Genomic DNA, 14,516 nt, shown 5'->3' with positions numbered 1-14,516 from the left:
AAGACAAAAACACTCTTTTTCCAACATTAGTACTTAAAAAGGGTTTGTTTTATGCCTCATTTGATGTAATTTATATGTTGCATTTTACACATATCACCAAACCATAAACAAGCATAAGAATGAGAATCCGGATAGTAACCGAGCTAAACCGGGCAATGTGGCTTGAATACGGGCTAAAGCTGATGCTTCCGGAGCCTGAAAATCGCCTGTGAAGCTCTCCAAAATTCCAGAGTTACGAACAGACTGCTTCTATTCGTTTTTTATATTTTTTTGATGTCGCACGGTCGTGCACCGATCGCACGACCGTTCACTTTATGCATCATTGGAGTTACTGTTCATGACATCAGCAGAGTTGACTGGTCTTCGGTCTCGCACGACCGTTCTTCATATGGCACGACCGTGCCATTCCGGGATCTTGTTGCACGGACTGCAGAACTGGTCGTTCATCACCGGGATATAGCTGATCATCGGATCCGCACGGGGTGCAAGGAATGGCACGACCGTGCGTCACCGAGATTATCTTGAACGCCTTGTTGCACTGGTCGTTCATCACCGGCTGATCTTGATTTGTCGGAGATGCACGGTCGTTCCTCAGATGGCACGACCGTTCCACTCGCCCAGGTCAGTTTTCTAACAGAATGTCCGCAGCTTTGTCGTTTTGTCCGGAAAGTCCTCGTTTTCACTATAATCTTGTCTGGTATGCTGTTTTAGGCCTGTAAACAAAAGTATAAATAATTAAGTATCCGAACGACGGTTTTACGGCCGAAAATGCATAAAATGGGGTAAAAATGGGGGACTAAAATATGTGTAAATTAGCGAATATCAGAAGCCCCCACTGATTAAAGATATGGTTTAGGTAATAAAAGGAACTGGTTAAACATACTTTCAACTATGGGGTAACCCCCACGGCAAATAAGCCAACGAAAGTCAAACCACGTTTTTCAGAAAACTAATCAACCAACCGTGAACTCACTCAACTTTGTTGTTGACTCGTTGTTACATGCCTTACAGGTCGCTAGATGCTTATGGAGCTTGCACGAGGAGGAAGTCGTTGTGAGATGTGGACTATTATGTCTCGTGCTTAATAAATAAACTTTATGAATTTATGGAACTTATGTTTTAGTCCTTAAACTTATGAACTACGAACTTATGTTTTGGACTTACGTTTTATGCTTCCAATGTTAACTTAAAGTCGGTTACTCTCTTTTGGTCACCAATCATATTGTGGTTGGTTTTGTTTACTTAATTTCGTTGTTCAATATGATTGGTGGCTCGATCCTGGTCATGTCACGCCTCTAAGCGGTGATACTCCGCATGGTGGATTTTGGGGGTGTGACATTACATATTGTTATACGGTGTTTATATGGTGTTATATAGTATTATATATAGTGTTATAATACACTTCTCACACTTTGAGCACTTTTTACAGGATCCTCTACCTATATATATATATACATACATATATATATATATATATACCGCTAAAATGAAAACCACCTCCAGTTGTAAGAAAACGCGAGAACCAGTTCCTAACCATTAGATCAAAAAGATGGATGGATGAGATTAAAAGTAACTAAAATGAATATTAAATACATTTCGTTTTATTATGTCTTTAATATTTTAATCCAAAAGGGTAATTTAGTAAAATTACTATATTTTGTTTTTTTGTCTTGATTATTTTTTTATTACTTTTTTGTTTTATTATATTACTTTTTATTTTTAAAAAAGAATTTTTTTATAAAAAGAATTTTTAAATTCAAATTTTTTTAACAAGACAAATTTTTTTGCGCGCCGCTTTTTGCACGCCGGGCTTTTTCAAGCGTCGTTTTTACGCCGGGCTTTTTCAAGGGTCATTTTTTTAACGCGCCATTTTTTCAAGCGTCGTTTTATACACGTTTTTTTAACGTGCCGTTTTTTACACGTTTTTTTACACGCCGTTTTTTACACTTTTTTTACGCGCCGTTTTTTTCACGTTTTTAACGCGCCATTTTTTACACTTTTTACGTTTAACTTTTTAAACTTTTTACGTTTTAAGTTTTACGTTAAACTTTTTACATTTTAAGTTTTACGTTAAAATTTTTACGTTTTACGTAAAACTTTTTACGTTTAACATTTTACGTAAAACATTTTACGTTAAAAAGTTTACGGTTTACGTTAAAAAGTTTACGGTTTAACTTTTTTTTACAAAAACTTAAACGCAAAAATGAACGCACCCTGAAATCACAAACTCGGGAGGTGTCTCAGATATATTGTTATCATCATCGACTAGGGAGAAAAAAATAAAAAACGAACAACATCAAAACATAGTGTATCTCGGAAAGAAAAAAATATCAAACTAATTCATTCATCGATGATTTCAATCTCCGTCAATCACAACACGAGAACATCAAATCCACATAGATCTAATCATTTATACGCAAACAAACAATCTAAATCTCAACTAAACGAACATCAATCGCAACTACAAATCAAACAACACACAACATAACTGGAAATATAGCCTAACAAGTAACAAACGTCCACAAATCTTCATCACTGATCTAGTACGTTCAGTCGTACACATGTAAACCTACATCAGTGCACTGATACCAAACCTACATTACAAACTACCTGGATTTCCGGCAGCAGAGCTAGAAGGACCGTCAACAACTTTGAACGGCTTTTGGAAAACCGAGGGTAGAGCAAGCGGATGATCGAGACGGCTGTTCTGTACTTCACTATAGATGATGAAAGATGATGGAAACCGAGGAGACCACCCGACGGCGGCGGTGGCCGCCGGAGCCTCGTTCAGGTTCAGATTTGGGGTTCGGGTATTCAGATTCAGTCGCGGGTCATGGTTCAAGCTCAGATCTGGGGGCGTCGCCGTCACAGGTGATAGGGGTGTGGGTGTGGGTGACCAGCCGGAGGTGATAGGGCAGTGGGTGTGGTTTCAATTCTTGGATTTTTAAGAGAGAGGTGAGAGATGATGGGAGTCCGGCTGTTCGTCTTCAACAGAGAGGGGGAGGGTGAGGGCTCGAGTGGATGAAGATGATGGTGGTGAGTTAAAGCTTGGGTTGAAGAAAATCTCTGGTTTTCTAAAATGAGGAGAGAGACTGAAAATGAGAAATGAAAAGAAGACAAAATAGGAGAGAGAGTCTAGTAGATTTAAATGAAGAGAGAAGGTGGGATTTGACATTTGGGGTAAATGACCAAATTATCCCCTTTTCTGATTGGTTAAGAGTGGTTTTCGCAGTTCTTACAACTGAGGATGGTTTCTATTTTAGCGGCTATATATATATATATATATATATATATATATATATATATAAAGTTGACCATTTGGAGTTAGCAATCTATTGTGTTATAATGATTTATTGTTAAATTAGAATTAGAATTAGTAATATCATTAATGAGACTTCAAATTACTATCTATATTATGCTATATTTGTTTACTATCAAATAAATAAATTAATTCAAATTACGTTTGAAAGGTTATATATATATATATATATATATATATATATATATATATATATATATATATATATATAATGTAAGTATCTATAGAAAACCCATTTTAATTTAGAAAACCCGGGAAACTCAAAGCTCCCGATTTTTTTTTTTTGAAAAAAATTACACATGTTATATACATGTTTTTAAGGGTTTTGGGAAAAAAAAATCAAAAAAGCGCCGAATAGATATTTTTAAAAAAAATAAACAAGTTTTGGTGTAACACATGTTACAAATATGTCAGATGAATGTAACATGTGTTACACCAAAACTTGTTTATTTTTTTTTTTTAAATATCTACTCGGCGCTTTTTTGATTTTTTTTGCCCAAAACCCTTAAAAACATGTATATAACATTTGTAAATTTTTTCAAAAAAAAAACATCGGGAGCTTTGAGTTTCCTGAGTTTTCTAAATTAAAGTGGGTTTTCTATACATCCTCCCCCTATATATATATATATATATATATATATATATATATATATATATATCTGCTAGAATGAGAACCACCCCGAGTTGTAAGAACCGCGAGAACTACACCCCACGGAGCGCCGTTCGCCATGATTTTTTTTTACAAGTAGATGTGTGTATTATAAACACAGCCGTAAAAAATCATGGCGAACGGCGCTCCGTGGGGTGTAGTTTTTTACACCACAAGTTTGGTGTTTTTTAATTTTTTTTCTTTTTTCTTTTTTTTTCACCAAACTTGTGGTGTAAAAAACTACACCCCACGGAGCGCCGTTCGCCATGATTTTTTACGGATGTGTTTATAATATACACATCTACTTGTAAAAAAAATCATGGCGAACGGCGCTCCGTGGGGTGTAGTTCTCGCGGTTCTTACAACTCGAGGTGGTTCTCATTCTAGCGGCTCCCTATATATATATATATATATATATATATATATATATATATATATATATATATATATATATATATATATATATATATATATATATATATATATATATAGGGTGGGGTTCTAGAGTGAACACTAGTGTATTTGCGAACTGAGTGAACAAATCCTGGCCATTGATCTACACACGTGTATGGCCAGGATCTCATAATCAAATCGTAAAATACACTAGTGTATTTCAACATCAAATCCTGGCGATTAATCTACACATATGTATGGCCAGGATTAGTTCACTCAGTTCGCAAGCTACACTAGTGTTCACTTTTGAACCTAATCCTATATAGGGTGGGGTTATATATATATATATATATATAGGGTCCTGTACAAAGTGAGACTTTTGTGAGAAGTGTAAGAAATAATTTGGGAATGACAAGTGTCCTTTATCTTAATTAATTCAAAAGGGTGTATTAGTAATTTTCCATTATTATCAATTAATTGATTTCCAAAGATAACTGCCAAAAACTGGCGATAAGATATATCAGGCGAATTCGGATTGTTCTATACATTTAATTGTTTACGATAAGTTCTTGTTTTAGTGTTATATTCCCCAGTCAATAGTGTTATATTATGTACAGGCCATCTTTAATCTTCTTTTCATAGTGTTTTATCCCCATCAATAGTGTTTTATTCTATATAGTGTCTTACAGTAAACAGATAGTGTTATATCTTTCTATAGTGTTTTATCATGTAATATACTGTTCCTTTCATAGTGTTTTATCCCCATAAATAGTGTTTTATTCTGTATAGTGTCTTACAGTAAACAGATAGTGTTATATCTTCCTATAGTATTTTATCATGTAATATACTGTTCCTTTTCATAGTGTTTTATCCCCATCAACAGTGTTTTATTTATATATAGTGTCTTACAGTAAACAGATAGTGTTATATCTTCCTATAGTGTTTTATCATGTAATATACTGTTCTTATAGTGTTATAAAAGTTGTTGTGATCAGGAAATCGAAGAATTTATTCTGTACGAGAAATTCGCTGATTTTTAGGAGATTGATGGGGGTTTTGAAACAGTTACAATAAATTCTCTGATTTTTAGGAGATTGATGGGGGTTTTGAAACGGTTACCATATTTGAAACGTTGGAAAAGTCACTATTGCCCTTCAATTTTACATAAGGTCCTTCTAATTAAAACACAATTTACATTTTTATACCCTATTGATCTCAACCATTAGAACAAATATCCAATGGTTTAAAACACTTCTTACCCTTCTCACATTTTAGACACTTTTTACCATATCCCTACCCTCTATATATATATATATGGGAGCCGCTAAAATAGAAACCACCTCCAGTTGTAAGAACCGCGAGAACCACTCTCAACCAATCAGAAGAGAGGGTATTTTAGTCATTTACACCAAATATCAAATCTACCTCTCTCTTCATTTAAGACTTTATAACCTCTCTCCTCTCTCCTCTCTCTTCTCTCTTATTAACCTCATCACATTCATCATCTTCTACATTTTTCACCTGTTTGTCACTATCTCTCTTGCTTTATCTTTGACCTTGCACTAGAGGCCCATTGCATGCCTTCTCACTATTTTTTCCTAACCTCAGTCAAGACGGTCACCGGTTCCCCTTGTCCCTCTCTCTCTTGCTGCCTAACCTTAGTCAAGACGGTCACCGGTTCCCCTTTTTCCGGCGATAGTTACAAGCGTCCCACCCACACCCCTCGGTTCCCCTCTTTCCGACGACAGCCACCAGCCAAACACCCCCCCCCCTCCGTCTATGGTGGCGGCGCGTGATGCCGGTGGTTGAGTTTTCCGGCCGGCCACTGATACCCCTGGTTAACATCTTAGTGGATCAAGAAAATATATAGATAAGAAAGCTACAACCTTTTTGTTTCTGGTGAAGGATCTGCCTCTCTCTCTTTCTATGAATTTGTGATATATTTTTTAAATCATTTGTCATCTCTCTCTTTCTATGGATTTGTGATATAGTGTACAGAATTTGATTGTTTGGTAGCGGGAGACTTTAGTGATTGTTAGGTAGCTTTAATGGTATACATGGAGAGGGTAGGTGTGTATCATACACTGTTTTCTTGATCCAGTTGAAAATCACGGCGACGGAAGTGGGGGTTCTTTTTTCTGTATTTTGTAGATTTTGTGATATATGAAGTGGGGGTGCTTTTTTCTGGATTTTAATCGGTCGTTAGTAGGTGGTTGGTCAGCGCCGGAACACGTTGGTGGGAGGTGGTTGGTCGGTGGTGGTGGCGGGGAATGATGGGGCGAAGGGGGTGGGTGATCTGATGGCTCGGGGAGAGAGGCTGTGGGTGATCTGCAACCCCATCTCTGGTGACATGTTTTGATTTTTTTTTTAATCTTTGTTTGAGCCCTGGATCTTGTGTGGGTTTGATTTCTGTTGTTTGGTTTGTTTCTTTGAATCTGTGGGTTTTGGTACGATCGATTGGGTGGCGATGATGCAAAAAAAAACGTAGATTTTGATATCGATGGCGCGGCAAGGACAGCGGAGGGTAGGTTTTTTAAACCTGCAACCCCGACTTTTGCAGCCTTTTGATTATCGGATAATCTGAGCCAAACCCCGTTTTTTTTTCGATATACACTTTCTTTTGATGTTGTTAGTTTTTTATTTTTCCCCCTAGTCGATGATGATAACAATATATCTGAGACACCTCCCGAGTTTGCGATTTCTAGGTGCGTTCGTTTTTACATAAAAAAGTTTTTGTAAAAAAAAAAGTTAAACCGTAAACTTTTTAACGTAAACCGTAAACTTTTTAACGTAAAACAAAAAACATTTAACGTAAAACGTAAAAAAAACGGCGCGTTAAAACGACGTGTAAAAAAGCGTTAAAACGTAAACTTTTTATCGTAAAACGTAAACTTTTTGACGTAAAACGTAAAAAAACGGCGCGTTAAAACGTAAAAAATTTAACGTAAAAAAACGACGACTTTCTGTTGCGTTCGGTTTTGCGTAAAAACGTTTTTGTAAAAAAAAAATTAAACCGTAAACTTGTTAATGTAAACCGTAAACTTTTTATCGTAAAACGTAAAAACGTGAAGCGTAAAAAGTGTTACGTAAATTTTTTCGTAAGTTTTACGTAAAACGTAAAAAGTTTTACGTAAACTTTTTCGTAAATTTTTTTCGTAAGTTTTACGTAAACTTTTTCGTAAAACGTAAAAAGTTTTACGTACAACGTAAAACGTAAAAAGTTTAACGTAAAACGTGAAAATTTTAACGTAAAACGTAAAAACTTTTACGTAAAACGTAAAAAGTTTAAATTTTTAACGTAAAATGTAAAAAGTTATACGTAAAACGTAAAAAGTTTTACGTAAAACGTAAAACGTAAAAAGTTTTTCGTAAAACATAAAATGTTTTACGTAAAACGTAAAAAGTTTAACGTAAGACGTAAAAACTTTTACGTAAAACGTAAAAAGTTTAAATTTTTAACGCAAAACGTAAAAAGTGTACAAAAAGGGGCGCGTTAAAAAAAGTGAAAAAACGGCGCGTTTAAAACGGCGTGTAAAAAAAACGACGCATTAAAAAACGTGGAGAAACGGCACGTTTTAAAAAAACGACGCTTGAAAAAACGGCGCGTAAAAACGCGTCAAAAAACGGCGCGTTAAAAAACTTCGGAAAAACGGCGCGTTAAAAAACTTCAATAAAACGGCGCATTAAAAAACTTCGGAAAAACGGCGCGTTAAAACGGCGTGTAAAGAGCGTGTAAAAAATTTGGCGCGTTAAAAAACGTGGAAAAAAACAGCTCGTAAAAAACGTGTAAAAAACGGCGCGTTAAAAAAACGCCGACTGAGAAAAACGACGACGTAAAAAAACGGCGCGTAAAAAACGGCGCTTAAAAAAACGCCGATTTTGAAAAACGGCGCCTTTAAAAGACGGCGCGTAAAAGCGGCGCGTGAAAAACGGCGCGTAAAAAACGGCGCGTGAAAAACGGCGCGTAAAAAACGGCGTTAAAAAACGGCGCGTTAAAAAATCGGTGCGTTAAAAACGGCGCGTTAAAAACGCCAATTGAGAACGGCGCGTTAAAAACGGCGCGTTAAAAAACGACGTTAAAAAACGGCGCGTTAAAAAACGGTGCGTTAAAAAACGGCGCGTTAAAAAACGGCGCGTTAAAAACGGCGCGTTAAAAAACGGCGCGTTAAAAACGGCGCGTTAGAAACGGCGTGTTAAAAAACGCCGATTGAGAAAAACGACGCCTTAAAAAAAACGGCGCGTGAAAAACGGCGCGTGAAAAACGGCGCGTAAAAAACGGCGTTAAAAACGGCGCATTAAAAAACGGCGTTAAAACAGCGCGTTACGCTTGAAAAACGGCGCGTAAAAAAAACGGCGCGTAAAAAAACGGCGTTAAAAACGGCGCGTCAAAAAAACGTAAAAAGTTTAACGTAAAACTTAAATTGTAAAAAGTATAAAAATCTTAAAAAAAAAATCTGAATTTAGAAATGTTTTTAATAAAAAAATTATGTTTAAAAAAGAAAAGTAATAAAAAGTAATTAATGAATAGGACAAAAAATGTAATTTAAAATTAATATATATAAAAAGACAAAATAGAGTTATTTTACTTAAATACCCTTTTGTATTATAATATTAAAGACATAATAAGACAAAAAGCTTTTAATATTAATATTAACTACTTTTAATCACATCCATCCATCTAGTTGATCTAAGGGCCATAAAGTGGTTCTCATGGTTTTTACAACTAAAGGTGGTTTTCATTTTAGCGATCCCCTATATATATATATATATATATATATATATATATATATATATATATATATATATATATATATATATATATATATATATATATATATAAAGTTGACCATTTGGAATTAGCTATCTATAGTTGTTTATTATTAAATAAATAAATAAATTCAAATTAAACGTACTATTACTGTTCATGGAGACTTCATATTAATATGTATAACTAGATTTTGGCCCGCCCGCGTTGCGGGGCACTAAGCCGAATATTTCTCTCTCATAACATATCTATCTGTGTTTCGATTACTTGTACATACTACTCATAACACGATCTTAAAAAAAATTACATTGACTTAACCAATTAAATTAAAACACTATCATACTTTTGCTTAGTAAAAACAAAAACGATAGAAAAACAATAATTTTAAACTGGTGGAAAAATAAAAATTACATCGAGTAAAACAATTAAAACAAAGCACTACTATAGTTTTGTCAAAAAAAAATATAAAAAAATTTAAAGCGATCGCATGACTCTAATTTTACACTGGGTCCAAATCGTAATTTTACTGGGAAAGCAAAGGAAAACGATGGCAAAAATGTAAATTTAGATTGAGGGCAAAATTGTAATTTGGCTGGGTGGGGAAAAACAAAACTAATGGCAAAACTGTAAATTTCTACGGGTCAAATCGTAATTTTGAATCGAGGGAAAAATGGTAATTTTTAGTTGGGGGCAAAAGCATAATTTTAGTTTGAACTGGGTGTAAAAAAGTATTTTTGAACTGTTGGCAAAATTGTAATTTTAAAGCGAGGATAAAATCGTAAATTGGTTGGGCCAATGGGGGAGTGCCATGCAGCTTCCTAACACTATTCCCCAATCTTGTGTCTATAGTTATACACTGGGGGCAAAATCGTAATTTTACTGGGAAAGCAAACAAAAACGATGACAAAAATGTAAATTTAAATTGAGGGAAAAATGGTAATTTAGATGGAAGGAACAAAACAAAACTAATTGCGAAACTGTAATTTTAAACGGGGCAAAATCGTAATTTTAAACCGAGGACAAAATTATAATTTTTAACTGGGGCAAAAGCATAATTTTATTTTGAACTGGAGGTAAAAACATAATTTTAAACTGATGACAAAAGCATTATTTTAAAACGGGGACAAAATCGTCATTTGATTTGGCCTAAATTAGGTGAATCAATTAACTAATAAAATAACGTAATAATCTATAATATTATAATATAATAATATTTGGTTACTGTTCATCACAAATATGTATAATATGTTTTAATATGTATAATAGCTAAGAGACGCCCCCTCTAATCCTTTTACACCACCTGTAGTGGTTGTAGTGGTTGTAGTGGTAAGGAGAAATGGCGTGGAGGGAAAAAAAGCCCAAACATGCCCAATACACCGCCCCAAAGGCGTTTTTTACAAAAAAAAAGTTGGGCGTGTTAAATAAAACGCTAAATCGATTTTTTTTTGCCAAACAAACCGTTGGCAACGGTCAAAAGTAACGGCTATATTTGTTTTTTTTATTTCACATTTATATATACAAACTCTTACATCCATTTTCTAGAAACCATTAACCAAAACCTACAATAACAAACTCAAACTACACACCATTTTCTATAAAAAAATGGATTCCCCAACCTCCTCATCGTCCGTTGCCAATTTTTATTACAAAGATTTTTTAGCCGATAAGGGTGAGTCGACCAATGAGGAGGTCGAGCAAGAGGCGGTTACGAGTGCGTGCGAACTCGCGGCACGGTATATGAAACATTGTAGTCGGCCTCAACGTGAAATTTTGCCAAGAGAATATGTTGAACGAGACCGACATTCGGCAAACGATCGATTGATGAAAGATTACTACGATGAAGCACCTACTTACCCAAACCCAAACGTTTTTAGCCGTCTTTTCCGGATGAGTAAACGTTTATTTCTACGCATTGCTGGAGACTTGGAAAACAAGTTTGATTATTTTAAACAAAAAGCGGATGCGAGAGGGATGTTTGGATTTACTGTTTTTCAAAAGTGTACTTCAGTGCTACAAGTCTTTGCTTATGGAAACACAGCTGACATCAACGGCGAGTATTTAAAGATGGTCGAGAAAACAACGAGCGATACCTTGGAGCATTTTTGTCACGGTACACTACAATACTATAAACATTACATACATTCATATTTTTTTAGTTAGCTTAAAATTATATACGTTTATTTTTTAAAGGTATAATAAATTTGTACGGTGCCTGTTATATGAGAAAGCTTACATGGTACGATCTTCAACAAATTTACGAGGTCCATTCTAATCAACATGGTTTACCGGGCATGATCGAGAGCTTAGATTGTCGCCATTGGCGGTGGTATAATTGTCCGACCGCATGGCGAGGTCAACACACATGAGGTGAGCAAGATGGACCATCTGTTATTCTTCAGGCGGTTGCCTTACACGACCTTTGGGTTTGGTCGGCTTACTTTGGTGTCACAGGGTCATGCAATGATATAAATGTTTTCGAACAATCTCCATTGGTAGATGATTTCATTTCTGGTAGAGCTGCAAAAGCATCTTTTTATGCAAACAGAAACTACTACTCGCACGGATACTATTTGTGCGATGGAATTTATCCTAGGTATTCGATTGTCATGAAGACGTTTAGGGACCCGTACGATGAAAAAAGAGCTCACTTAAAGAAGTTTCAAGAGTCTTCGCAGAAGGACATTGAGAGATGCTTTGGAGTTCTTCAACAACAGTGACATTATTTGAGAAATCCTTGTCATGCATGGACCAAAGAAAAAATGAGAGATGCTATGTATGTCACACCCCAACCGATGACGGAAACATCGGGGCATGGCACTGAGCGAAACAGATTGTCCAAGAGAAATTCCATAACAACTACTTTACCGAATAGTTAATATTATATCCCATACCATAACCTATTAAGCAAGTAAATTATTACAGACAGCGAGGAAGAACAAACAAACGCTGAAACCGCCGCCGCACCGCAGTCTTCAAAGTCCTCTCGTCGCAAGAGGAAGAACAACAACAGTAGCAAGAATTGCGCTGTCACCGCTGCCGCTCCGTTTCAAGCCGTTCCTACCCAACAACAGCAGCCTCAACACCGCCAAGTAGCGGCGCCGGTTACCCATGCACCGCTGGCCAAGCGTGCATACACTGGTCCTCACCCGGCTTGCCCTACTTGTACCTATCACCACCCAGGGTGAATCGCTTGCAGATACTGTGTATATTGCAACATGTACAGCCATTTCACCGCCAACTACCGTACAGGTCCGCGTCAAGCTCCAACTCCAGCTCAAAGTCAAGCTCTGCTCAACAAGCTCTACTTCTTTCTCCTCAAGGCCAACAAGCGGCTCCTGCACCTGCGATCCACGCTAGAGCTTGCTTTGCGTGTGGTGATCCCAACCACTTCGCAAACATGTGCCCGAATCGAGTGGTGAAGCAAGAGCCACAACAGCAGCAACCCCAGCAACAGTAGCAACAAGCAGCCCGCAGACGTACTTTCAACATCAACGTCCGTCAAGCTCAAGCCGATAACAATGTGGTCAATGGTACGTTCCTTGTGAATGGTATATATGCTTCGTGTTTATTTGATACTGGAGCCGATAGCTGTTTTGTGTCGTTAGAATTCGAAAAGCTCCTTAATCGTAAGCGCGCCCATCTCCCATCGTCATTCGATGTTGAACTTGCCACCGGAAGAACCGTCGCTGTCAATTCTATTCTTCGTGATTGTACCCTCGAACTCAACAATCACATCTTTCCTATCAACCTTATTCCTATGCAACTCGGTAGTTTTGACGTCATAGTAGGAATGGATTTTTATCGTGAAAATCATGCTGAAGTTGTTTGTTTCGATAAGATGATTCGCTTCTCGCTCGCTAATCGTGATCTATTGTGTGTCTACGGTGAAGTCGCGTCGAAGAAACTTCAACTCATGTCGTGTGTCCAAGCCAGCAAGTATCTCCGCAAGGAATACCAAGCTTTCTTGGCTCACGTAGTAGTAGCGGAGAAAAAGGAAGTTAAGGCAATCGATAAGGTGCCTGTAGTTCATGAATTTCCTAATGTATTTCCTGATGATCTACCTGGTTTACCCCCGAGTCTTGATATTGATTTTCGTATCGACCTCATTCCTGGAACCAACCCTGTTGCTAAATCTCCTTATTGCCTCACTCCGTCCGAAATGCGCGAACTCTCGAGTCAACTCCAGAAATTACTTGACAAAGGCTTCATTCGCCCTAGCACCTCTCCGTGGGGCGCACCAGTCCTTTTCGTCAAAAAGAAGGACAGGTCATTTCGGATGTGCATCGACTATAGGGAGTTGAATAAGCTGACCATCAAGAATCGTTATCCCCTGCCCCGAAAGAAGGACAGGTCGTTTCAGCACCTCTCCGTCCGATGATTTGTTTGACCAGTTGCAAGGTGATACATGTTTTTCGAAGATCGATTTACGCTCAGGTTATCACCAGTTACGCATTTAGGAGGAAGATATTTCGAAAACCGCCTTTCGAACCTGCTATGGTCATTATGAATTCGTCGTAATGCCCTTTGGTTTAACCAACGCACCTGTGGTTTTCATGGATTTGATGAACCGTGTGTGCAAACCATTTCTTAACCACTTCGTCATCGTGTTCATCGATGATATCCTTATCTATTCGAAGTCGAAAACCGAACACGCGCAACATCTACGTTTGGTTCTCGAGTTACTCCAGGGGAATGGACTCTATGCCAAGTTCTCCAAGTGCGAATTGTAGGTGCATATGTCTGTCGACTTCGTCTTGTATCGAGTCTTGTATTCGTTTAGATAGATCAGAGCACGAAAAACGAGAAACGTATAGGAAATGTCATTTTGCACGAAATGAACTCTTGGTCATTTCGTACGAAAGACCGTTCCCTATATATACCTGATGTGCTGATTCATTTGTAAAGTTTTCTGATTCCGGTACCGAACTGCTGCCGATGTGTCATTCGATATGTAACAGTGTTAAATCAATATACAAGACAATTAAAGAGTGGATCAAGCTGTTTCCAAGTCTATATCATTGTTTCCGCCTTTGATATGGATTAGAACTCTTTTGATAAACTCGTTTAGATCGTTTCTCGATCCTACAAGTGGTATCAGAGCTCAGGAGGAAGAGTTCTTGCCAAATCAGCTCGATTTTACTAAAATTTCTGACTTCTACACCTTCTTTTTCGAAATTAACAAAAATTTATGGTTGAAATGGATTGAATTTAACATATATTGTGCGAAACACAGTTTTAACAAAGCCTTGAAAGAATTGGACCTAAAATCAAACAAAAACTTGATCAATTTTATCAAAAACTGATCGAAAAGATGACATCAGCAGCATTTCGCGCGAAATAGCCTATTTTGTTTGAATCAGGTCATTCATTTCGTACGAAATACACCTTGA

The 14,516-nt window shown here is 36.9% G+C and overlaps 1 long non-coding RNA gene across 1 annotated transcript; it reads left to right on the top strand.

Moving 5' to 3' along the window:
* Window positions 1-5,699: 5,699 nt before the first annotated feature.
* Window positions 5,700-6,993, top strand: LOC118485590. Its single transcript, XR_004876882.1, has 2 exons — window positions 5,700-6,260; window positions 6,353-6,993. It is a non-coding gene; the product is annotated as an uncharacterized LOC118485590 (long non-coding RNA).
* Window positions 6,994-14,516: the final 7,523 nt, after the last annotated feature.

This window comes from Helianthus annuus, chromosome 13 (genome assembly GCF_002127325.2).
Source record: "Helianthus annuus cultivar XRQ/B chromosome 13, HanXRQr2.0-SUNRISE, whole genome shotgun sequence".
Classification (NCBI taxonomy): Eukaryota; Viridiplantae; Streptophyta; class Magnoliopsida; order Asterales; family Asteraceae; genus Helianthus; species Helianthus annuus.
Note: the sequence above shows the minus strand (reverse complement) of the source record. Positions and strands in the feature narration are given on the sequence as shown.